At 37.5% G+C, this 25,133-nt stretch overlaps 1 pseudogene; it reads right to left on the bottom strand.

Annotated features, from left to right (window-relative positions):
* Positions 1 to 517: 517 nt before the first annotated feature.
* LOC103724652 overlaps positions 518 to 25,133 on the bottom strand; it is a 90,223-nt pseudogene continuing 65,607 nt past the window's right edge.

Genomic DNA, 25,133 nt, shown 5'->3' with positions numbered 1-25,133 from the left:
CTCCATGTCTCCTGCTAAGGATTCAAAAAACAAGAGACTAGGGACTGAGGGCGCCCTTAGTAAAAAGCAGGAAGTCACACCACCCTCTGCTCTGCTATTACAGGGTGTTAGCCATTTGCCTCCACCCCTTGCATGCTGTGGGGGAGCCCCTCCCCCTTACCCTTCTCTGGGAGAGGAAGACTGGAAGCCCCTTTCCCCAACTTCCTTTCTGTTTGGTTCGGAGGACAACACTCCACAGTTCTTCCCTGTTACGTTTGCTCAGGGTCATCAAAACCCAAATGTCTAGAACCCATCTTCCCATGAAACCTTAAAAATTTATGCAAGGCGGCACTTGAGGATGGTATTCATTCCCCCTGGTTTATTCAACTTTTAGATACAATCAGCCATGCGGCCAATACCCCCTATGATTAGCAACATATTGCTCACACCTGTTTACAGAGAGGAGACTTCCTCTTATGGAAAGCTGCTTATCAAGCTGAGTGTAAGCAACAACAGAGCACAATAGTTGTGCCAATGTTCAAAATATAGGGTTTGATGCTCTAGTAGGGCATCCACCAATCACCCATATAAACTTCCCATGTAAAACTGCTTTATGTGAAGCACGACCTACAAAAGGACTAAAAGGCTTAACATTGGACAAAATCCAGTAAACTCAATTAAAGAAGCATTCAAAGACCAATCAGGACCTTGCCAACTATCACTGCAGACACACAGTTTTTTTCCTGTTAGGTCACAGCAGCCATGATCTGGACTGCCACAATTGGCTTTACAGCAAGGAATATCACTTGTTTCCCCGTTCTAATATTTATCACAGTTACAATACACTTGACTTGCAACAGAGACACTAGTTGTACACTTTCCATGACCAGAGCAATTGTTATGACAAAAAATGATTAAATAAAAAATGTTAAAACCTGTTAGATTATATATAACATCACTGACAAAGTATAATAGTACATAGCCAGATGTTGTAACAACTTCAGGCACAGTTTCATTTCCCCTTACTTCAGGGACAATCAAACCAGTAAGTACAGCTATTAAAGGTACATATATAAAAGTCCATCATAAACATACATATGATCCCAGCTACATTCTGTAGCAAATGACTGAATCTTAACCTTAACACTGCATTTAGATAGCCTTCAATTAGCCATTTACATTTAGTTTTATATTTATAGGTAATTGGACCATCTGTTAAATATCCAGAGGGTTCTGTTAATTTAAACTTGCCCTGACAGTGCTGGCACTGGTTCCCCACCCAGCCTGGGTCACACAGGCAGGTAGATTTGACACAGCGGCCCAAAAAGCAGGAGCCACTCTGCTAGCAGGGTTTGGGCTGAGACACCTGCACATAGAGCGTCAGGTAGAGGAAGCCATGGCACAGCAGCCAGCTTTGCCAGTCCAGAAGCCAGGAGGAGACACCCCCATCACCACCTGCCTGCAGAGCCCTCCTCAGCTCCGGGGCAGCGGAGGAGCCAAATGGGCCCAGACCCCAGGCTGCATTTTCCCAGCATCCCAAGGATGGACAGGGAGGCCATGGAGGGGAGTTCTGGCAGCCACCTCCCAGGCTCCTCAGCAGCTCCTCAATGGTGCCTGTCCAAGTTTGGCTGTCCAGTCAGGAGCACCAGGTCCCAGCTGTCATGGCCACCGCTCAGCTGCCTCTGGCTGCACTCGGGCAGCGCCACCTGGTCTCTTGAATTTGTCCTCCACAGGCCACAACCCCACAGTCGTGGTGGCCCCAGTAGCCTAGCTGCAAGCTGGAGGTTCCCAGCACTCTGGAGGGGACCTGAAGCAGAGGGGACCTGATTGACAAAGGCCCCCACTATAAAGATCCAAATTTTGTTATATAACAAGCTCTATTTGCCCTAAATTTTCTAAAATTTGACTCCAATGGCCTCCCACTAAAAATAAAGCATTGGGGGGCATTCATTCATCCCACTCCCACCCCCATGGTGAGATAGAAGGACCCCCCCTCACAAGAGAGCGGAAGGGTCCAAGCTTATTATTAACACAGGGGTGAAGCTATGCTTGTGTCTTTCCAGATAATGTTCCAGCCCCCATCTGGATCCTGGCCCCCATCTGGATCAGCCTCAGAGATGGTGACAAAACCATAAACCCAACCCATGGAAAAGGCAGCCCAATGCCACAAGCCCCAGAACCAAACCACCTACCTCCCCTCTAATAAACCTTACTTACAACCTCCTCCCGAAGCCTGGAATGCTTTTTCTTTTGGGCTCATTCCTTGTATCCACTTAATCACTCTCAACCGTTCTGGCCCCTCATGGTACCTGCTAGTCCAGCTAACCCCAAGAGTCAACCTTTATTCAGGGGACAAGATGGACCTTAAGCTTTCCCTATTGGAACATTCACACCATAGGAGGGCAGCTGCCCTGGTGATTGCTGGCACCACTCTTTTGGGGATCAGTGTTGCCGGAGCCTTTGGGTTAGGAATGTCAGCACTGATCCTACAGGACAAAAATTATGATGCCCTGAGTATGGCTATTGATTCGGACTTAAAAGATTTACAAACTGCTATAGAACATCTTGAGCATTCCCTGCCCTCCCTTGCCATGGTCACCTTACAAATTAGGAGGGGCCTGGACCTCTTACTCCTTCAACAGGGAGGAGTATGTGATGCTCTAGGAGAACAGTGCTGTCTCTATGCTAATCATTCTGGTGTCATAAGGGACTCCTTGAGCTTAGTCCGCAAAAGGATCTTAGAGAGAGAACAGGCCAGGATAAAGAACCAAAACTGGTATGAGTCACTATTCCAGTCTTCTTCTTGGCTCACAACACTCCTCTCTGCCTTAATTGGGCCTCTGGCCTTGTTCCTTCTGGCCTTAACCTGTGGCCCAATTCTTTTAAGAGCCTTACTTAACTTTATTAGAGACTGGCTTGCTACGATTCAACTTATGATGGACACTGTCTCTCTTCTTATCCCCTACCCCCAGTCATGCCCAGACCCAGATATAAAAAGGATAAAAATCATTGCCACAGCCATACAATGGGCCTAAAAGAACTTGAGTTGTCCTGTTGGAAGACTTTCTGGGGACTATCTTGGCTCAGATCATGCGGATGTTGATCTTAGAGATTCCTGGACTAAAAATAATTTGAAGGCCCTGGCTCAGATGAGACGATGCCAACAGGCTAGTCTGTTCAGGTCTTGTGATCACACTCCAAGATGGTCTAGCCATTGCCCTAAGTTGCTTCATCCAGTAGACCTCTTCCTTCTTTATATTGCACCAGCCTTGCTACAAAACCTCCAGTTTGGACCTCAAAATAGCCCATCTTTTAAACAAAAAGTGGGAGATGTGGAAGTATGTTAGTTTGCTTTGATAACAGCTTTTTAGGACATGAGATGGCCCCCTAACCCAGGGTACCAACTACACCTCCCTCAATAAAGTAGACCTGCGTCTCTGAACCCAGTCTCCTGTGTCTGAATGCGGCTCTGCAGACACAGCCTCCTCACCAGCCCTGGGTCCAAGATTGGGTGGCAAGGGCGATGACCAAGAAAGTGGCCCAAACGGAATGGTCACATCATCTGACATGGGCCTCTGTGGGAACTCCTGAAGATGAAACCAATATGACCACTCCAATATAAAATCAAAAGAGAGAACCAGAAGGCTAGACCAACCAGCTTTTCATGCCCAACAAGTAAACCACAAAGTCGCATAAAGTTTACAAAAATAAGCAGACTTAAGCTTGAAGGTTTGACTCTCACACAAGAATCAGAAACTATGAAAGAAATTCACATGGCAGAGTTGCAGATTAAAAATAACATGAAAAACCAAAACAACTATCTCCACCAAATAACAATAGTCCTCTAAAGGAGTTCAATGAGAACTCCCCTAGAGATAACACAGGACATGGAACTCAAAAGAATTTTTATAAACATGATAAAAGAATTCAGTGAATTTAAAGAACATACAAACAAAGAAGTCAAAGAACTGAAGGAAGACAGGGATAAACTACTGAAAGAATTCAAAAAGAGAAATATTGAAGACTACTCAGTGTGAAATGCAGAAGGAAGTGAAACACTCAATAAGCCATTTAGAAATGAGAGGAGAAATCCTCACCAATAGGATGAATGAAATGGAAAACAGAATACCAAGACTGGAAGATAAACTTAATAAACTAGACCACTCAAGCAAAGATTATGAAAAATTTAAGAAAATGTGAGTGGAATATGCAGGAATTCTGTGACACCATAAAAAGACAAAGCTTATGAATAATAGGCATACAGGAAGGATAACAATATCAAGATAATGGTATGGATCAGATCTTCAACAGGATTGTAGAAGAAAATTTCCCAAAATTAAAGAAAGTCAGGCCCATACAAATATAATAAGCATATAGAGCACCAAATACGACCAGAAAAAAAAAAACTCTCCATGACATATTATAGTTAAAAACAGTAAATGTACAGAACAAAGAGAGAATACTGAAAGCTGCAAAAGAAAAACAACAAGTCACATATAAAGGAAAACCCATCAGGATTGCAGCTGACTTTTCAGTGCAAACTATGAAGGCCAGAAGAACCTGGACCAAAGTAGTCCCAATTTTAAATGACAACAGTTGCCAACCCAGGTTACTATACACAGCCAAAATATCTATTATAGCTGAAGGGGAAAGAAAAATCATCCATTACATAAATAGGCTGAAAGAATTCATGTCCAGAAATCCAGCCCTTCATAGAATTCTTGAAGCAATACAAAGAGCTCAAGAAGGGAATGACTATACTCAAAGGGTTGCAGAAAGAAATTCAATGAAGGTATAATTGTGGCAAAGCACAGCTATGTCAAAAAATGTGAACAGAAACAAAAATGATTGGATTCAATACACATCTTTCATTAACAACTTTAAATATCAATGGACTGAACTCCCCATCAAAAGACACACACTAGGTGAATGGATTAAAGAACAAACCCCATCTTTTGTTCTCTGCAAGAAACTCACCTCACTTTCAAGGCAGGCACTACCTTAAGGTGAAAGGATGGAAAAAAATATACCAAGCGAATGGTACTAAGAAAAAAGCAGGTGTTGCAATTCTAATACCTGACAAAATAGACACTAAACTAAAACTAATCAGAAGAAATAAAGAGGGCCACTTCATACTAATCAAAGGAACAATAAACCACGAAGATATTACAATCATGAACATATATTCACCAAACTTTGGCGCACCCAACTTCATAAAAACAATACTACAGGACTTTAAACCCAGATTAATCCCAATTCATTAAGAGTAAGGGACTTCAATACCCCACTGTTCCCATTAGATAGGTCAAAAGGACAGAGAGTTAACAGAGAGACATCTGAATTAAACAATACCACAGATCAAATGGATCTAACAGACGTCTACCGGGTACTCCACCCAAGCACCACAGGATATACATTCCATTTAGCACCCCATTGAACCTTTCCAAAATTGACCATATACTGGGGCACAAAACAAACCTCAACAAGTACAAAAAATTGAAATAATTCCATGCATTCTACCAGACCACAGTGCAATAAAGCTATAAATGAATGCTTGAAGAAGCCCCAGTAACTAAATGAACACATGGAGATTAAGCAACACACTCCTGAATGATGAATGAGTCAAAAGAAATTAAGAAAGAAATAAAAGTATTCCTGGGACTAAATGAAAAGGACAATACAACACAACAAAAAACACTGGGACATGCTGAAAACTGTCCTTAGAGGTTAGTTTATAGCTCTAAGTGCCTACATTAAGAAATCAGAAAGAACACAGATAAATGATTTAACATTGCAAATCAAGAAACTTGAAATGCAACAACAAATGAAACCCAAACCCAGCAGAGAAGAAGAAATAAAAATGTGAACATAAATGAATGAAATTGAAAAAAAGAAAACAATACAAAGAATCAACAAATCCAAGAGCTGATTCTTTGAAAAGATAAACAAGATTGACAGACCACTAGCCAAGTTAACCAAAAGAAAGAGCACCTCCAAATCAACAAAATCAGAGATGAAAGGGGAAACATCACAACAGACACCAAAATGATCCAGAACATTATAAGGGAATACTTTAAAAACCTATATGCTGCTAAATTTGAAAACTGAAAAGAAATGGACAGGTATCTAAAGGCATGGGGCCCACCAAAACTAAACCAACAAGGGATTAAGAGCTTAAACAGACACACATCAAAAAGATCATCCACCATGATCAAGTCAGCTGCATTCCATAGATGCAGTGATGGTTTAATATACGTAAGTCAGGATGTGTCATAAATCATATAAATGGACTCAAAGACAAGAACCACATGGTCATCTTAATAGATGCAGAGATAGACTTTGACAAAAATCGGCATGCATTTATGTTCAAAGTCCTAGAGGGAACTGGACTGGAGGGAGCATACCTCAACATAATTAAAGCCATATATAATAAACCAACAGCCAACACCATTCTAAATGGAAAAAAACTGGAAGCATTCCCATTGAAATCAGGAACTAGACAAGGCTAACCACTATCTCCACTCCTCTTTAACATAGTGTTTGAAACTCGTGCAAGAACAATAAGACAAAAGAAGCAAATTAAAAACTAATAACTAGAAAAGAAGAGATCAAATTATCCCTTTTTGCAGATTATAAGTTATTATATCTAAGGGATGCCAAAAATTCCACCAGAAAACTCCTGGAAATTATTAACATGTTCAGTAAGGTTGCAGGTTACAAAATTAATCTATGAAAGTATGTAGCCTTTCTATATACCAATAAAGAGCATTCAGAGAAAGAGTATATGGAAACACCCCCCTTCACAATAGCTGCAAAGAAAAATAAAATATCTCAGAATAAACCTGACCAAAGACATTAAAGACATCTACAATGAAATTTTTAAATCTTTAAAGAAAGAGATTGAGGAAGACATCAGAAGTTTGAAGGACCTCATATGCTCATGGATTGGAAGAATTAATATTGTGAAAATTACCATTCTATCAAAAGCCATTTATAGATTCAATGCAATGCCAATCAAAATCTCTGTGACATTTTTCACAGAATTTGAAAGAAAACCATACCAAGATTCATATGGAAGTGCAAAAGACCTCAGATAGCCAAAACAACCCCGAGTAATAAGAGCAGTTCTTGGAGGATTACTACACCAGGTATTAAAGTGTATTATAGAGCTATAGTCCTAAAAACAACATGGTACTGGTACAAAAATAGACCCATAGATCAAAGCAACAAAATTGAAGACCCAAATATGATTACATGCAATTTCAGCCACATGATATTTGACAAAGGGGCCAAGAACATTCACTGGGGGAAAGACAGCATGTTCAGAAAATTGTGCTGGCAAAACTGGATAGCCATCTGTAGAAGAATGAAACTAAACCCCTATCTTTCACCCTGCTTAAAAGTCAATTCCAGAAGGATCAAAGACCTCAATGTGAAGCCTGAAACTCTGAAACTGTTAGAAGAAAATATCGGCAAAAACCTATAGAATATAGGTGTAGGAAAGGATTTTCTAAACTGGACATCAATTGCTCAAGGAAACAAGGTTAAGAATCAACAAATGGGACCTCATTAAACTAAAAAGCTTCTGTACATCAAAGGAGGCAACCAGGATGTGAAGAGAAAACTCACAGAATGGGAGAAAATCTTCACCAGTGACACATATGGCAGGGGTTTAACATCCAGAATATATAATGAACTCAAAAAACAAAAATCAAGAAAGGGGGTAACCAAATTAAAAGATGGGATAAGGAGCTAAACAGAGAGCTCGCAAAAGAAAAATGCCTGGCAGTCTGCCAAAGTTGAAGGATGAGGCTTCTTATAATACATTGTGAACTTTAATTTATGTACTTTGTAGAAATATGTTGTAGAATGTAACAATATATGTTTTTGCACCTATATATATTTTCATAATCTGAATGAGATTTTTCCTATTCATACACATGAATATCTTTATATCAGTCTCATTCAACATATTTTTATCATTGAAATTATCTTGCTGTTCCCCACATTTCCTTAAACTGCTGCTCTTTTATTCTTTGAAATTTTCACAAATGTATACAGTTAATCATATCTACCTTCCAATCTCCCCAAATAATGTCTGTTAGCTCCCCCCATCTATCTGCCTCTCAATTTTATGTGCTTTCTTTTTCTTTTTCTTGTTTTGCAAGGATGCAGGGTTGAGACAGGGGTCTCCCTGTAACTCAGCTGACTTGGAATTCTGTATGTAGTCCAGTTTTTCCTCTGTCTCATAGAGACCCATTTTCCTCAGCCTACCAAATGCTGGGATTAAAGGCATATGCCACCAAATACATCTTTTCCTTTTTCTTTTAAATATAATCCACTGAGTCCAGGTAGTTCTGCCTTTATTCCCATGGAGATGGACTGTCTCTTTTGTATGTGAAATCTATCAGTGGAAACTCCCTCAAAGAAAATGACTATCTACCCCCTAGCAGCCCTCAAGTGCCAAAATCTCCATGCTGGGATATAAATTGACTTGATGTTTTTGAAGAGCTTCTACAAGAAACCATAGCTGTTGTAAGTTCATGTTTGCAATAGCCGTGTGACACCCAGAAAAGAATATTTCATAGTATCCATCCAATTCTACAACTTTCTTACATCCTTTCCACCTCTCCCCTCTTCTGCAATGTACCCTGATCTTTTTGAGAGTGGGATGGGGATATTGACATAGAGGTCCTTTGTATGTATGACTAGGTTCTCAGACTCACTTATTCTTTGGACTTTGAACAGTCATGTGTCTCTGTTGGGCCTATGATTTCCAGAGTCATGGATTTTTAACCAAATTTACATGAATTCTACCCTTTGGACCAAACATCAAATCCAAACAGAAGGCAGCTGGTTACCCTTGTACATCATGCCACTATTGTACCAACAGACTCATCTTGCTTGGCAAACCAGTACTGTAGCATGAGTGTCCACCACTATGTAAGATCATCAATATTTTTTTTCTCCCCATCAGCTTGCATAACACCTTCCAGAGCTATGAAAATTAGCCAACAGGTAGAAAGTTTTCCTGTTAGTTCAAGATTGATTTATCTATGTCATGCGACCAAAGCATGTGATATCTTTAGCAATTTGATCTTGCCATCTAGTTATTGTGGGCAACCAAGAGCAATACCAATAGCTTGTGTTGTTTGATGTGACTGTAAGGCCTCCCTGACCTGTAATTTTGAGTGAGGTACACCATGCCTGGCAGTGAGATTCTCATTTAATAATTCATGCCTTCCAGGACCAGCATTGTTTACCCATACAGGGTCTGTCTATTCAAACTCTTATTGTTAACTATATGTTTGAATACTTTACAAACTAGTGGATTTTCCAAAGGCTTCCACTTACATCCTTAGTTTTGATAATACCCCACTCTATCTTCGTACTTATTCCCACGTCTCCATTCCCATTTAAGCTATATCACTTAGGATCCCCTCTCCAAATTCTTTCATATCACATGCATTCTACTATCATCTTTAATTTTCCCTTTTACTTGGGTAATTTGCTATATAGTTCATGCCCTATCTTTGATGCATGCTCTAGGTTTAAACCGTATCTGTCTTACCTCACAGTCTACTCACTCTGGGCCACTGCATTACATTCTAGCAGTGCTTTATTTTCAAGGACAGTGACTCTTGTCTATTTTTTGCTCATTCTCTATTTTCTAATGGCTTTAGATAGTAGGGCTCAGCTGGCTTTTGCTAACATAAATTGTTGGATTTCTCTCTAGAATTTGTTCAGTTATAGTGTTAAAAGTACTGTGCTAGGATTTATTCCTTTCTATAAAAGTATATTGGATAATACTTCCATGCACGATGAACCCCTGAGCCTTCGCCAACATGCAAGCCAATTTGATATTTGTATCCTTTCCTGGCCAAAATGTAACCAGAACTTGCTCTTCAATGTTCACTCAGCATTTCAGAAACAACAAATGGCAGCTGGGGGTGGGGGGGTGCTGGTGTTGCTTTTTCTACAAGAAACAGAGAAGAAAATTATATGGAAATTTTTGTGCATTTTTTATTTAATGATATGTTCTATTTAGAATTTCATCTTTAGCTTTTTTCTTTTTTATCAGAATTCCTGATCATTATTTCATTTAATGGTGAGAGAAGGTAAGAACAGACTGTAGTATTGCAACCTATACTCATTTAGAAAACATCATTTACTGGAGTATCCAGCCACTCTTCCCAGCCAAGTGTATGTATTTTGGCCCTAATCATGCATGGTCTTTTGGATTTGGGGAGGGCTAATGTATATAATCTTGGGAAGGCAAGGAAGAGAAGGTTTGATCCATGCTAGGTAAAGGCTTTCCAATATGCATGCCCTCAGGTCATTCACACCTCAGCAACCCCTCAGTCATCTTTGTAAGTAAGCTCAGTAAATTCATTGGTTTTCCAGGAAAACTCTAATTAAACATTGGTTTGATACTAGAACCTTAAAAGGGGATAAGCATTGCTTAGTATCCCCAGGAAAAGAAATCTTAAAACAGAAAATTTATTAATTAATGTTATTATGTCTCAATTATTAAAAAAGAAAATTAGAATGTAAAAGATGTTAAAATGATATGGGAATGCAGATATTTTCCAAAATAGAAAAAATGAGAAATTCTAAGCAAGTAATGAAGGTCTATGTGGGTTTGTTATGTTATAAAAAGGAAGAAACAAAAATAATACACACATAATCTTAAAATTTCTTACATCATAGTTTAGTCAACTAGTTTAAGGAATACATATATGTGTCTAGTCAAGGTTTATCTGAGAACATTTTCTTTTTGCCCAAGTTTCATCTACATAGCACATGGTAATTAAAAGTACCAGACTGGTGGAACTAACCTTCTTGTATGCTTAACAGCCATGCTTTGAGGCCTATGCTAATCTGGTCAGAGGGACTGAAAGGACAGATTTTTGCTCCTTGCCCTCAAGACTGACTAAGTTCCAGGGAATTATGGAGCATCTCTTAAAATGTCCTGTAACTGGTAAGTCACTTGTCCTCTTGTTCAGGAAGGCCATGGAGGCCCCACCAGATGGACATGAACCAGTGTCCAGTCTACAAAGAGGAGGGTCAACTCAGAGGAAACATCTACTCCATGCTTCCAAGTGAAGCCAGCCATGGTTGAGTAGGGCCTTTGACTTATCTTCACATATATGGAATGAGTAAAAAAAAAAAAATGAGGCAGGGGCTCCTCCCAAGCCCATGTGACCCCTGAGGATCAGATCTTCCAATGACCTGAATAGTAAAAATAAATTGGTTTATTTGGGACAACTGTATGGTCTTAAACACCCAAAAGGAAAGTATAACCAAAGATTAAAGACCCTAAAGAAAAATAGCCAGTTTCTTGCTAAAAGTCAAAATGTATTTGGCCTCTTAGCAACTTTGTCCCAAAGGCCAAAAATATCAAAAGTTTTTTGGAGCTTTTATCTGATCCCTAAAAGATTTTAGGATTACCTCTTCAAAGGGAGGAATGTTAGAATAGCAAAAAGGCCCATAAAGAAGGAATAGAGGAAGTTGTCAGACAAAAAGTGTTGGGGAGATATGGAGGGATTTGGAGGGGAGGGAGTAGCTGTGGATTTGACCAAAACACCTTATATGCATGTATGAAATTCTCAATAAAATTTTTTTGAGGTTTAAAGCAAAGAAAACATCACTTAGCAGAGCAAATTTTCTTTCCCATTTGGATTACAGTCTTATGTAGGCCAGCTTCTTTTTCCCTGGTCATTTGAACTCATGCCCAATACATCATCAGGATGTTCGTTAGGAACACTGGGCTGTATGTACTTTGTTGAATGAATAAAATTTCCTGGGGCTTGATATGATTTGGAACAAGCCAAGACACATTTACTGTTAACTGTTTCCAAATTCTACTAATCAAAGTCAATCAAATAATATAACTGTATGAAAGGTTATAAGTTCAGATTTTATAATGCACAAGACAGTGTTTTGAATATATCTTATAGGATGCAAAGACTTTTGTTTCTACACCTGAGAAAGCTCGTCTAATGTACCATTTGTCTACTGGTGGTGTTACTGTTGACATTCTATATTCCCTATCTTCCATCAAATTCAGATATGTCACTTTTTAGGCAGGATATCTACACAGTAGGAAAAGAAACGTTTTTCTGCAGGACACACACATACATACTCACATAACATTAGATGATTCAACAAACATAATTCAAAAGCCAAACATTCCTATTAGAAAAAAAAAAAGGAGATTTATAATTTGGGCTGGACAACCATGATCTAAGTAAGCATCACTGGAAAGAATTTTGATAGTTTCAAAATGCACACTCAGTTGGGGTAAAGTAACAACATTGTTCAAACTAACTTAGCATGTTGGAAGGAACTTCTAACACAAAACCCTTTAGGAACTGTGGTCCTAACCTCTGAAAACTGCTTGTCCATGATGTGCCATCATCGTTTCTGAAGTGGGAAATTGGAAGCATGTGCTCCCAGAGGGAGCTACATGAGGCTTTCCTCCTCTACAGGAACATTGTATAGGCTTTTTTATTTTATATTTGTTGAATATGAAAAGTGTTTTTGGACAGACTCAGTTACCATGAGAAGCCTTTGACATTTCTTGATCATGCTTAATGGACATGAATCCACTTCATTGGAACTATTTAGCTGTTTCTCATAAAATTCTTTTCTAGGAAGATTTCAATATTATCTATCTTCTCAATTTCTAGTCTTATACTCAAAATCTTTTAGTAGTGGGTCCCTTAAATATTTCTGTAAAAAATAAAATAAGGGATCACTTTTTAATGTATTGTTTCTGTATCAATTTATTAATTCAAGATTCTTTTACTGACATCTTTTTCTTTTAAATTTTAAAATATCCTATTTCAGAAATATCCTTGCAAACTTTTATAAGAACCTGATTTCCAAATCTCTCTGCTTTTGGCTTTCCTGTTTTTACAAATGTGTCTATAACTACACATACAACAGTTACTAGTTTTTATCTTGGTATTCTCATGTCAGTTGTCTTTTTTGCTTCATAACACATGAAAACAAATCCTTACAAATAAAATTTAGGTTTTAGTGACATAGCAACTCAAAATATATACTTGTTTCATGATATGACTGTGCTAGTCTCTTCTATAATAATAAAGTACTACATCGGTGTGAATTAACTCATAGAATCTTAAATTATATCATTTCATAGTTTTCTTTATCTGTTTACTTTAAATAGCTTATTGGCATGGCCTGTACGCTGACCCTACAGAAGTTTTGAACTTGTTGGATTTCTGTGATTCTACAATGAAAAGAGAAAAATCACACATTATCTGGAATATCAGATTATTCTTTCAGTTACTTTTAATTGGATGACCAAAATATCTTCCCATCTCTTACGCATTCAAAGGCAAAGGGAAAAATCCTCCTAAACTTTCTTTTTATTATTATTTTTCTTCCTAGTGATTACTGTTCATAAATGCTACCTTCCCCTCTCATTGTGTTTTCCAGGATCACATTTTGTTTTTTATTGAGCTTTTGTAATTTTGTATAACAGTTCTTAATAAAATTTACATCCCCTCTCCCATTCATGCCTCTCCCATTCCCCCAACCAACCATGTATTCTGCCATACATGTTAAGTCCTATTCATTTAGGCATTTAACCCAAATATCCTTCATTGTAAAAGTGTCATGAATTCTTTGCTAATGAGAAAAATATCTACATCTCCAAGAATTGTCTTTTCTTTTCTTGTCATTGTTGATGCTCAGTAAAGGAACTTTAGGATGATTCTTTTTTTATGCATATAAAAGCAAGAGTTTATTTGAGCTCCGTTCCAGGGGAATAACAATCTGTCATGGCAGGGAGCATGGTGACTGGAGGTGGCTGGAACATAAGTCAGTGAACTTATTTTACTGAAACTTTATCCTGCCTGAAACTTTTGTCACCATTCAACAGTCTTATCACATGAAACAACACATTAAATTTTAGAACAAGATTGATTTCTATCAGAGTCATCTATCAGATGACAGAACCTTTAATTAGGATTTTGTTGTCCATGGTATATCAAAGTGAGGAAAATATCATCATGCCCTGAGAATCTTGAATGGTTCTTTTACTCAAAGACATAAGAAAATTATATACAATTTGGATAAGAATCCAGAAGAAGACCAGGTGCCTCAATTTCTTAAATTAGTAATGAAACCTTCATTCTTAAGCTACATCTTATCATTGCTACTCTAACTCACATAATGTGAACTGCATGAACTAATTTTGCTTGATTGCCTTCAGCTTGCATATTTATTTTTTAAAACCGTCCTTTGAAAAAACAAGTATATGGAGAAATTTATCTGAATTAAATTCAAATCATCCTCCAGATTCCATTTATAACTTAGAAACTGACATGTTGCAATTTCCTCTTGAGAAGCCATTAATAAAATTAAACAGAGCATTTATGCTAACTCTAGGAATAGCTATTTTCAACAGTACCTGTTATTAAGTATCCTGTGGCCATCTTGTTACTTTGTACTTTCTGGTAATTTTCAAGGAAGTTCCTCTTTAGCCATTATAATTTCATAGTAAAAACAATTTTCTTTGTTTTTCTGAAATCTGATTCCTTTCAGTTGGCTGAAATATGGTTTCTCTTCATTATAAGTATATTATTTTGTATTTTGTCTGAGTTAGGTCCTTTAGGAGAACAAAATATTTATAAACAGAGATATACACATATTGAGGAATTGGCAAGAACTTTGAATACCAGAAACCATATGTGGTAATGTCTCAAAGCTCCCAGAGAAGGGTAGTGTATTTCAAGCCAAACCCAGGTTCAGGGAAGCAGCAAGGTCAATGATGTTATCTCACTCCAGTGAACTAGAAAATGAAATATATTACCCAAGTAGTTCTGGGGAAAAAAGTCTTTTCTATATTTTGCTCTACTCCATCCCTAAAAAGACTGGATATAGCCGACTCACACTGAGGATGATCAACCACTTTATGCGGTCTATAAATTTATCACTAATTAGATGTGGAAAATACCACTCTAGACATACATGGAAATTTTTCAGGTGATATCCCAAACAACCAAATTTTGCCAATTTTTGTCATAGACATAAATAATACATGTTGGTACACAGCAAGAATCCCAGCTATCAGGATGACAAACCAGGAGGATCATAAGTTTAAGGCCAACCTGAGCTACATGGAAGACTCCCACAATTAGAACAATTAATCAGTTAATTAGTTAACAAACTAGTTACTTTAGATGTACATAAAAATGAAGGAAAATTAAGTTGTGTAATCTAGAAGGTCCAGTATAAGCAAATAAGTCTCTTTCAAAAGCTAGAATATAGTGATTGGTGAAAGGGCTTAATCAGTAATGTGCCTTCTGTGGAAGAATGAGAACCTGAATTTGGATTCCCAGAACCTCTGTTTAATAAAGCTAAGGATATCTTGGGCATGTGATACCATCATAGTAGCATAGACACAGAACCCTGAAGCTCATTGGCCAGTCAATAAAGCAAAATACATGAGCTTCAGGATCACCACTAAACTTTGTCACAAAAAAAAAAGGTGGAGCCTGACAGAAAAAAGACACCAGATATCCACCTCTGGCCTACACATGTAAATTATGCACACATGAACATGTGCACAAACACATACATATACCTACTCCTTCACTAAAAAGTACATTCTCCAATTATACAATGCACACATATGCACCAAAGAAATGTAAAAACACAGAATACCATAAAATATATCAATATGTGTACTAAATATAAAAATGTTTACTTTCATTCAATAGTAATGCATTCTCTGTTTATTGTGGTAATAAAAATTTTAAACCCTAAATTATTACCAAAGCTTTACCATTCATTTTGATAGTGTACATTGTCAGTTTTCAACAAGACCAACATTAAGAACACCATACATATCCTCAATGGGCCCCTTTAATTTCAGAGACCTTTTATTCTGATCTTTGTAAGGTCCCACCAAATCCCCTCATTCTTCCCCTTGATATTCCATTCTATCTGTGGAAAAGCAAAGCACAGTTCAGATCTCTACTCTCAAGAAATTCTCCTAATCTCCTCAATCTAGAAATTCTGGACAATATCCTTCCAGTATCTTGGTTTTCAAGCAAATCATCCTGTTAGTTTTGTGATTCTTGTAGAATGTCATTTATTTTTATAAATTATATTTATTCATCAGGTGTGTATGAATGTAGGCGCATAGACAGTTTTCAGAATTTCTCTCTTTCCTTCTACCACGTGGGTCTTGGAGATGAAACTCTGGTCATGAGTCTTGATGGCAAACACCTGTATGCACTGAGCTATCATACTGGCCCTAAAACTTCAAATGACATTCTTTGTAAAGATATTGCCTTCAAACCTGCCTTCCAAATACTGTCTCTTTATTGCTGATCTTATAAATGTTAGAAAAAGTGGGATATTCTCCTATTTTTAAATTTATGTTTATAAAATCATTATATAAATTACAGTTCTTCAAATTACCAAACCTGCAATATAAAACTATGTGTAATAACCTGTGTTGAATACATATGCCACACCAAATTGTGTCTTTCTCTTCTGTTCCCCCAGAAGCTGTTCTGCTTGGCTTTGGGTATTGCATTAAGTTTCTAGGTGAGGATTTTCACCAGCAGAGACTGAGAGGCCAGATTTGAACACAGTGGAGGACAGCAGGCATCTAAGCAAGGCAATGCCCTTGAGTTTATTTTAAGTGACACCATCACCCTTCTCATGCTCTCAAAGCTTTCTTCTTCCAACATGTAAAATGTGTCTTCTATCCATTTTTCCCTTTACACTCTAAAAGCTTTAATTAATCCTTTCCTTTCATGTCCTTGAGCAAGAAAAACCACATTTAACTGATTTGACACTTGCTATTCATCTCTTTTGTTTTGTTTTGTTTTTACTGCTTAACTACTGAGTAATCAACTTAGAAGTCTTCATTTCTCTCAAGACCTGCCTGCTCACACACTTTTTAAATACTATTTCATGAATCCCTCATGCCATACATTACTCTTATCCTGGGCATATAAAATGTGAAGTTTCGTTAGCTGATTTGTTGTAGATCTCAAGAATAAATAATAAATGAAGGGTGGATGGATGCAAATGATGTAGTGGCATTAGACTCAAGCCCTAATGATGTAAATGCTCATTGTGAGAAGTTACTCAATTCTATGTGTATTAGTAAATAAAATAAAGAAACTATGAACCCAAACATGTTTAATCAGCAGGTAGGATGAGGTGGAATTATTTCATTGATTTATCATTAACTTTTTCTTGATTCATGTAACAAACCCTGAATGTGCTTATTTGAAACATGCAATCTTAGAAAATATATTGAATTTCTATTAGATTAAATTAATGAACAAATAAGAAGCTTCCATGAAAGAGTTAAAATTAATCAAAATTTGAAGGACTTAATATCACTTATGTCCACTTCATACCATCCAAAACATGACTTTATCATCAAACCATGACTCCAAATACTCTCTTCTTTCTAGAATACTGTCAGGAAATGTTTGGATAGATGTACAAAACCATTGGGTTACATAAGAAAATCATCACTTTTGTTGAAACATTAACGAAGGCTGTTCTATGACACATAATTTTTAGCTGAAATTTTTTACTCCTCCTCCACTGTGCACTCTATAGTTTGACAGTTCTCAAAAGATAAAGAAAAGATGATTAAGCAAATCTGAAAAACATTCAGCACACACAGGAATCAGAAACAAAGAAAACTAAAATATAATTCAATTTGACGACTGTCATAATGTTTATCATTATAAAAACAAGCAACAAACGGTAACAAGGGATGAATAAAGGGGAACATTTATTCACTCTTTGTGTGAAGTTGTCTTGGTCCAACCACTATGAGAATATGAATTGATGTTCCTAAATAGAAAGACACATGATATATCCAACTTATGGCCCAGTTATGCCACAGAGATACCTGTTCAACCATACTTATCACATTACCAATCACAATGGCCATGTTTTGGAAACAGCCTGGTGTTTGTTAACTGATGAATGGATAATATATAAGCACACATTAGAGTTTCATCCAACTGTTAAAAAGAGTGAAATTATGTCATTTGCTGAAAAGAGATAAAGAAACATGTCAAATGTAGAAAGGCAAAAAGTCCATATTTTATTTCATCTGATGATACCATAATTCTTTATTGACTGATAAAACAGTGTGTATGTGAGTGTGTCTGAGAGAGAGATAGAGACAGAGAGGTAGAGACAGAGAGATGGAGAGAGACACAGAGAGATACAGAGAGAGACACACAGAGAGAATAGCATGAAACAAAAGGAGAAAAGGAGATGAGAGTAAAGGTGGAAATTATCAAGATGTGGAAGTGAAGGGATCAAAGTGAATGAGAAATAGTGATTTGGTCAATGTACATGATTTTCTTGAGAAATACTTATCTGAAACCTACCACTTCGTACAAGAAAGACACACTAAAAAACTGAAGAAAATGAATAAAATGAAACCAAGTGAACTTCAACTGATGCAACTATAGAAAAAAACTTCCCAGTTAATTTTAACATGGCAAAGGTATTGTAAAACCAACAAAAAAATTAACTGGGTAGAGGACAACTCTGACACTAGTTGCTTGTATTCCCTTAATCTCAGGGTGCTCATTTACAGAGTGTCCTGTGCATCTCAAAATCTGAAATAACTATTACACTTTTTTGAAAAACTCGGGGTAATATTTGTATACTGGTACCTGACTCCTACCTCCAGTTCACCATTAGTGATGTACTCCACCTTCACCAAAGAAGTTTCTTACTCTAGTAGGCCATGGTTAGTGTAGAAAACTGTTACTGGTCAAAGTGCCAAATATAAGTGATGATTGATTGTTGCACCCTAAATGGGACAGCTGCATCACCTCTAAGGCTCAGATAGCATTGTGGAAGAGGGAGAAGAAAGAATGTGAGAGGTAGAGGATGGGGAGACAGCTTCTGGGCATGATATATCATGATTGAGCAGTTTACATTTCTTCAAGGATGGGGACAGAGCACACGAGGCCTCGCTGCTCTGAGGGACTGTCCCCAATTAATATTGTTAAAGTTGGAGGTGTCATTTTCTTCTGTGGTGTAGCCATGCCATGGTGCCCCAGCTCCATTAGCTGCCACCTGTGCTCAAACAGGAAATGAAAATCCCCGGTGCTCCCACAAAAAAGAAGACATGAGAGTGGGAAACAGGCTTGTTGAGAAGGATTCCAGTGGGAGAGGGCAGCGTTTGAGAAACAGGCAAGGGGAACTGTATCCACTATATAAATACTGCATGCCAACCCAAATGGGGGAAACTTCAAAAAGTTGCCCTTCTAGATGAAGAGCTGCAGGCAATTAATGTCTGCCGCGAGGAGAATCCATTTTCCCAGGGATAATTTCCCCAATAAATTATCTAATCCAGTGGTTGGCTCTAAACACATGTAAATACTACCATCATTAAAGGGACCCAGAAACTTGTTTACACACACACACACACACACACACACACACACACACACACACACACGTTTATGTGCAATAGTAGAGGTCAGGAAATGAGAGAGAGACAGAGAGAGAGAGAGAAGAGAGACTTGTGAAGAGAACTTGGGAGGATGTAGAAGAGATAAAGGGGGTGGAAATGATGGAAATACAACACTTGTATGAAAATTTCAAAATAAAAAATGAATTTTTCAAACAAGAAAACAGTAAAATCTTCCTGAGTAATAACAGATTCACAACTTTCTCTGTAATTTCTCTTTTTAAACTGAGTATTATCTTTCTCTCTCAGAATTTAGAACCTATATTTCATAATCTATGTGTTTTTGTATTGTGAAAACAGTATTTTAATAGGTGTCTTAATACTAAAATAATTTTTCATAAGAGAACAGGTTGTCTTACAATTATTTTGTAATTACTTGGGATTATAAACAGTTATAGAAATAATTATGAATACATTATGATTTCTTCTACAGAGATGAATGACTTCGTAGAAAATCTCACAATCATGTTTTCAGGCTCAAATCATTTTCGGTGATTTTCTCGTTAATCCCCCATCCACATTAAATGGTAAAGAAAATCTGACGTGTCAAGCTATATATGCATAGACTCATTAAAAAAAAGTTTCTTTTCAAACATTATTACGAATATTTTCAGTTAAAAATTTATGATCAGACCACCCTCAGGCCTCTCTCCAGGGTAAGTTGATCGTGCCCATCATGCTTTGACTCTCCCAGCCTCATTCACCCCCACCCATCTCTCCTCCTAGGCTGAGTCCTATCCCATTCCTTTTCTTAGTGTCCCCCAGGAACCACCACTGCTTCATGATCCTTTGCATCCAGAACAACCCAGTTCCTTCTCTAGTCCCCAGGAGCACTCTGGGCCTAACCCCACCCTCACCTCCCTCTACTTCCCGGGGCCTCCACAACCCACCAGCCTCTTTCCTGGACACCGGGGCTGACCTTTCCTCTTCCTGATTCTTTGCATCCAGATTAACCCAGCTCCTCAGTCCAGTCCTCAAGAGACCTTGGGGCCACTTCCTGACCCCATCTTCCTTTGCATCTCTGGGTGGCACAGCCACCAGCGACCCTAGACCATTATCGTTCCTGGGCCCAGCTCCCAAGCTAGTCCAACCCCCAGATTCCTGAGGCCAAAATCTTTCCTGGAGGGATCCAGACCTTATGAGAAAGTGTGAGATCATTTGATCCTCATCTGACTTGGGCCTCTGTGGGAACTCCTGAAGATGAAAGCAATCTGGCCACTCCAATATAAAATCAAAAGAGAGAACCGGAAGCTTAGAGGAACCAGCCTTTCATGCTCAAAAAGTAAACCAAACATAAAGTCAACAAAGAGAAGCAGACCTAAACTTGAAGGCTTGAGTCTCACACAAGAATCAGAAACTACAAAAGAAATTCACATGTCAAAATCACAGAGAAAAAATAATGTGAAAAACCAAAATAACATATCCCCACCAAATACCAATAGTCCTCTAAAGGAGTACAATGAAAATCCCCTAGCGATAATGCAGGACATGGAACTCAAATTATAAACATGTTAAAAGAATTCAGTGAATTTAAAGAGTACACAAAGAAATCAAAGAACTGAAGGAAGATAGGGATAAACTTCTGAGTGAATTCATAAAAGAGAAATATTGAAGAAGACAGGCTGAAATGAAGAAGGAAGTGAAACATCAGTAAGCCAATTAGAAACAACAGCAGAAAGCCTCACCAATAGGATGAATGAAATGGAAAACAGGTATCAAGACTGAAGATAAAGTGGATAAACTAGACCACTCAAGCAAAGATTATGAAAAATTTAAGAAATCACAAGAATAGAATATGCAGGAACTGTGTGACATGATAAAAAGACCAAATGTACGAATCATAGACATACAGGAAAGAGAAGAATTGCAAGACAACAGCATGGACCAGATCTTCAACAGAATCGTGGAAGAAAATCTTCCAAAATTAAAGAAAGATATGCCCATGCAAATACAAGAAAGATATAAAACACCAAACAGACAGAACCAGAAAAGAAATTCTCCATGGCACATCACAGTAAAAACACTACACATACAAAACAGAGAGACAATACTGAAAGCTACAAAAGAAAAACAACAAGCCACATATAAAGGAAAATGCATTAGGATTACAGCTGACTTCTCAGTGCAAACTATGAAAGCAAGAAGAGCCTGCACCAAAGTATACCCAGTTTTAAATGACCACAGATGCCAACCCAGGTTACTATACCCAGTTAAAATGTCTATTAAGTCGAAGGGGAAAGAAAACTCTTCCATGACATAAATAGGCTGAAGGAATCCATGTCCACAAAACCAGCCCATCAGAGAGTTCCTGAAGCAATACAAAGAGCTGAAGAAAGGAATGAATAAGCCCAAGTAGTTGTGGACAGAAATTCAATGAAGGTATAACTGTGGAAAAGTACAGCTATATCAAGAATTTAACATGAAATAAAAATGACAGGATTCAATAGTCATCTTTCATTAATAACTTTAAATATTAATGGACTGAACTCCCCAGTCAAAAGACACAGACTATGTGAATGGATTAAGAAACAAACCCCAACTTTTTGTTGTCTAAAAGAAACTCATCTCACTTTCAAGGACAGACACTCTCTTAAAGTGAAAGGATGAAAAAAAAAAAAAAAACCAAGCAAATGGTACTAAGAAAAAAGCAGGTGTAGCAATTATAATATCTGACAAAATAGACTTTAAAACTAATCAGAAGAGATAAAGAGGACCACTTCATTCTGATCAAAGGAACAATAAATCAAGAAGATATCGCAATCATTAACATATATTCACAAAACTCTGGTGCACCCAACTTCATAAAAACAGTATTACATGACTTTAAGACCCAGATGAATCCCAACTCATTAATAGTAGGGGGCTTCAATACCCCACTACCTCCATTAGATAGGTCAACAGAGCAGAGAGTTAACAGAGAGACATCTAATTTAAACAATATCATATATAAAATGGACTTAAAAGAAATTTACCAAGAATTCCACCCAAGCACCAAAGGGAGTTTTCTACCCAAGCACCAAAGGACATACTTTCTACTCAGCACCCCATGGAACCAACCCCAAAATAGACCATATACTGGGGCACAAAACAAACCTCAAAAAATACAAAAAGATTGAAATAATTCCATTCATTTTATAAGACCACCATGCAATAAAACTTACAATCAACACCAGATGAAGCCCTAATCACCACACAACACACTCCTGAATGATGAATGGGTCAAAAGAGAAATTGAGAAAAAAATGAAAGTATTCCTGGAATTAAATGCAAAGGACAATACAACACAATAAAACCTCTGGGACATGCTGAAAGCTGTCCTTCGAGGTAAGTTTATAGCTCTAAGTGCCTACATCAAAACATCGGAAAGAACACAAATAAATGATCTAGCATTGCAACTAAAGACACTTGAAAAGCAAATACAAGCAAAACCCAAACCCAGCAGACAAGAAGAAATAACAAAATTCTGGTCAGAAATTAATGAATTCAAAACAAAGAAAACAATAAAGAATCAACAAATCCAAGAGCTGGTTCTTTGAAAAGATAAACAAGTTTGACAGACCGCTAGCCCAGTTAACGAAAAGAAAGAGCATCACCAAATCAACAAAATCAGAGATGAAAGGGGAAAAATCGATCACAAGAGACATCAAAAAGATCACAAGAGACACCAAAAAGATCCAGAACATTATAAGGGAATACTTTAAAAACCTATATAGTACTAAATTTGAAAACCTAAAATAAATATACAGATATCGAAAGGCATGGGAACCACCAAAACAAAACCAAGAGATTAACAGCTTAAACAGGCCCATCACACAAAAAGAAAATGAAACAGCAATACAAAACCTCTTGACTAAAAAAGCCCAGGACCAGATAGGTTTATAGCAGAAATCTATCAAACATTTAAAGAAGATCTACATGCAATACTACTTAATTTATTCACAAAGATAGAAATGGAGGGAGAACTTCCAAATTCCTTCTATGAAGCCAGCATCACTTTAATACCAAAGCCAGGTAAAGATACAACCAAAGAAGAAAACTATACATCCATATCCCTAATGAACATAGATGCAAAAATTCTCAAGAAACTTGCAAACCGCATACAGACACCCATCAAAGAGATCATTCAGCATGATCAAGTTGGCTTTACCCAGAGATGCAGGCATGGTTCAATATACATAAGTTAATAAACATCATAAATCATATAAATGGGCTCAAAGACAAGACCCACATGGTCATCTCAATAGATGCAAAGAAGGCTTTTGACAAAATTCAACATGCGTTTATGTTCAAAGTCCGAGAGGGAACTGGACTGGAGGGAACATACCTCCACATAATTAAAGCCATATCTAACACAACCACAGCCAACATCATTCTAAATGGAGTAAAACTGGAAGCATTCCCATTCAAATCAGGAGCCAGACAAGGCTATCCAATATCTCCACTTCTCTTTAATATAGGGCTTGAAACTCTTCCAAGAGCAATAAGATAACAGCAGAAAATTAATGGAGTAATAATTGGAAAAGAAGAGATCAAATTATCCCTTTTTGCAGATGATATGATATTATAACTAAGAGACGCCAAAAATTCCACCAGAAAACCCCTAGAAATTATTAATACATTCAGTATAGTGGCACATTACAAAATTAACCTACAAAAGTCTGAAGCCTTCCTATTTACCAATAACAGCAATCAGACAAAGCGCACATGGATACACTCCCTTTCACAATATCTGCCAAAAGAAAAAAAAAAAATCTTGGAATAAACCTGACCAAAGATATTAAAGAGCTCTACAATGAAAATTTTAAATCTTTAAAGAGAGAGATTGAGGAAGACACAAGAAAATGGAAGGACCTCCCACACTCACGGATTGGAAGAATTAATATTGTGAAAATGACCATCCAAACAAAAGTCATTTACAGATTCAATACAATGCCAATCAAAATCCACATGACACTTTTCACAGATTTGGAAAAAAAAAAAACATCCTAAGACTCATATGGAAGTACAAAAGACCTCGGATAGCCAAAGCAACCCTGAGTACTAAGCCGGGGGGATAACTATACCAAATTTTAAGCTGTATTACAGAGCTATAGTCATAAATACAACATGGTATTGGCACAAAAATAGATCAATGGAACAAAATTGAAGACCCAATAAGAGTAAATGCAATTTCAGCCACTTGATACTTGACAAAGTGATCAAGAATATTCACTGGAGGAAAGACAGCATCTTCAGCAAATGGTGCTGGCAAAACTGGATTTCCACCTGCAGATGAATGAAACTAAACCCCTATCTTTCACCTTGAACAAAAGTCAATTCCAAATGGATCAAAGACCTCAATGCAAAGACTGAAACTCTGAAGCTGTTAGAAGAAAACATTGGGAAAAACCCACAAGGTATAGGTGTAGGAAAGGATGTTTTAAATGTCACATCAATTGTTCAGGAATTCACCTTGAGAATTAACAAATGGGACCTCATTAAACTAAAAAGCTTCTGTACATCAAAGGAGGCAACCAGGGAAGCGAACAGAAAACCTACAGAATGGGAGAAAATCTCCACCAGCGACACATCTGACAGAGGTGTAATATCCAGACTGTATAACAAACTCAGAAACCAAAGAATCCGGACAGGAAGTAACCCAATT

This window comes from Nannospalax galili, unplaced genomic scaffold (genome assembly GCF_000622305.1).
Source record: "Nannospalax galili isolate Female #2095 unplaced genomic scaffold, S.galili_v1.0 scaffold207, whole genome shotgun sequence".
NCBI classification, from domain to species: Eukaryota; Metazoa; Chordata; class Mammalia; order Rodentia; family Spalacidae; genus Nannospalax; species Nannospalax galili.
Note: the sequence above shows the minus strand (reverse complement) of the source record. Positions and strands in the feature narration are given on the sequence as shown.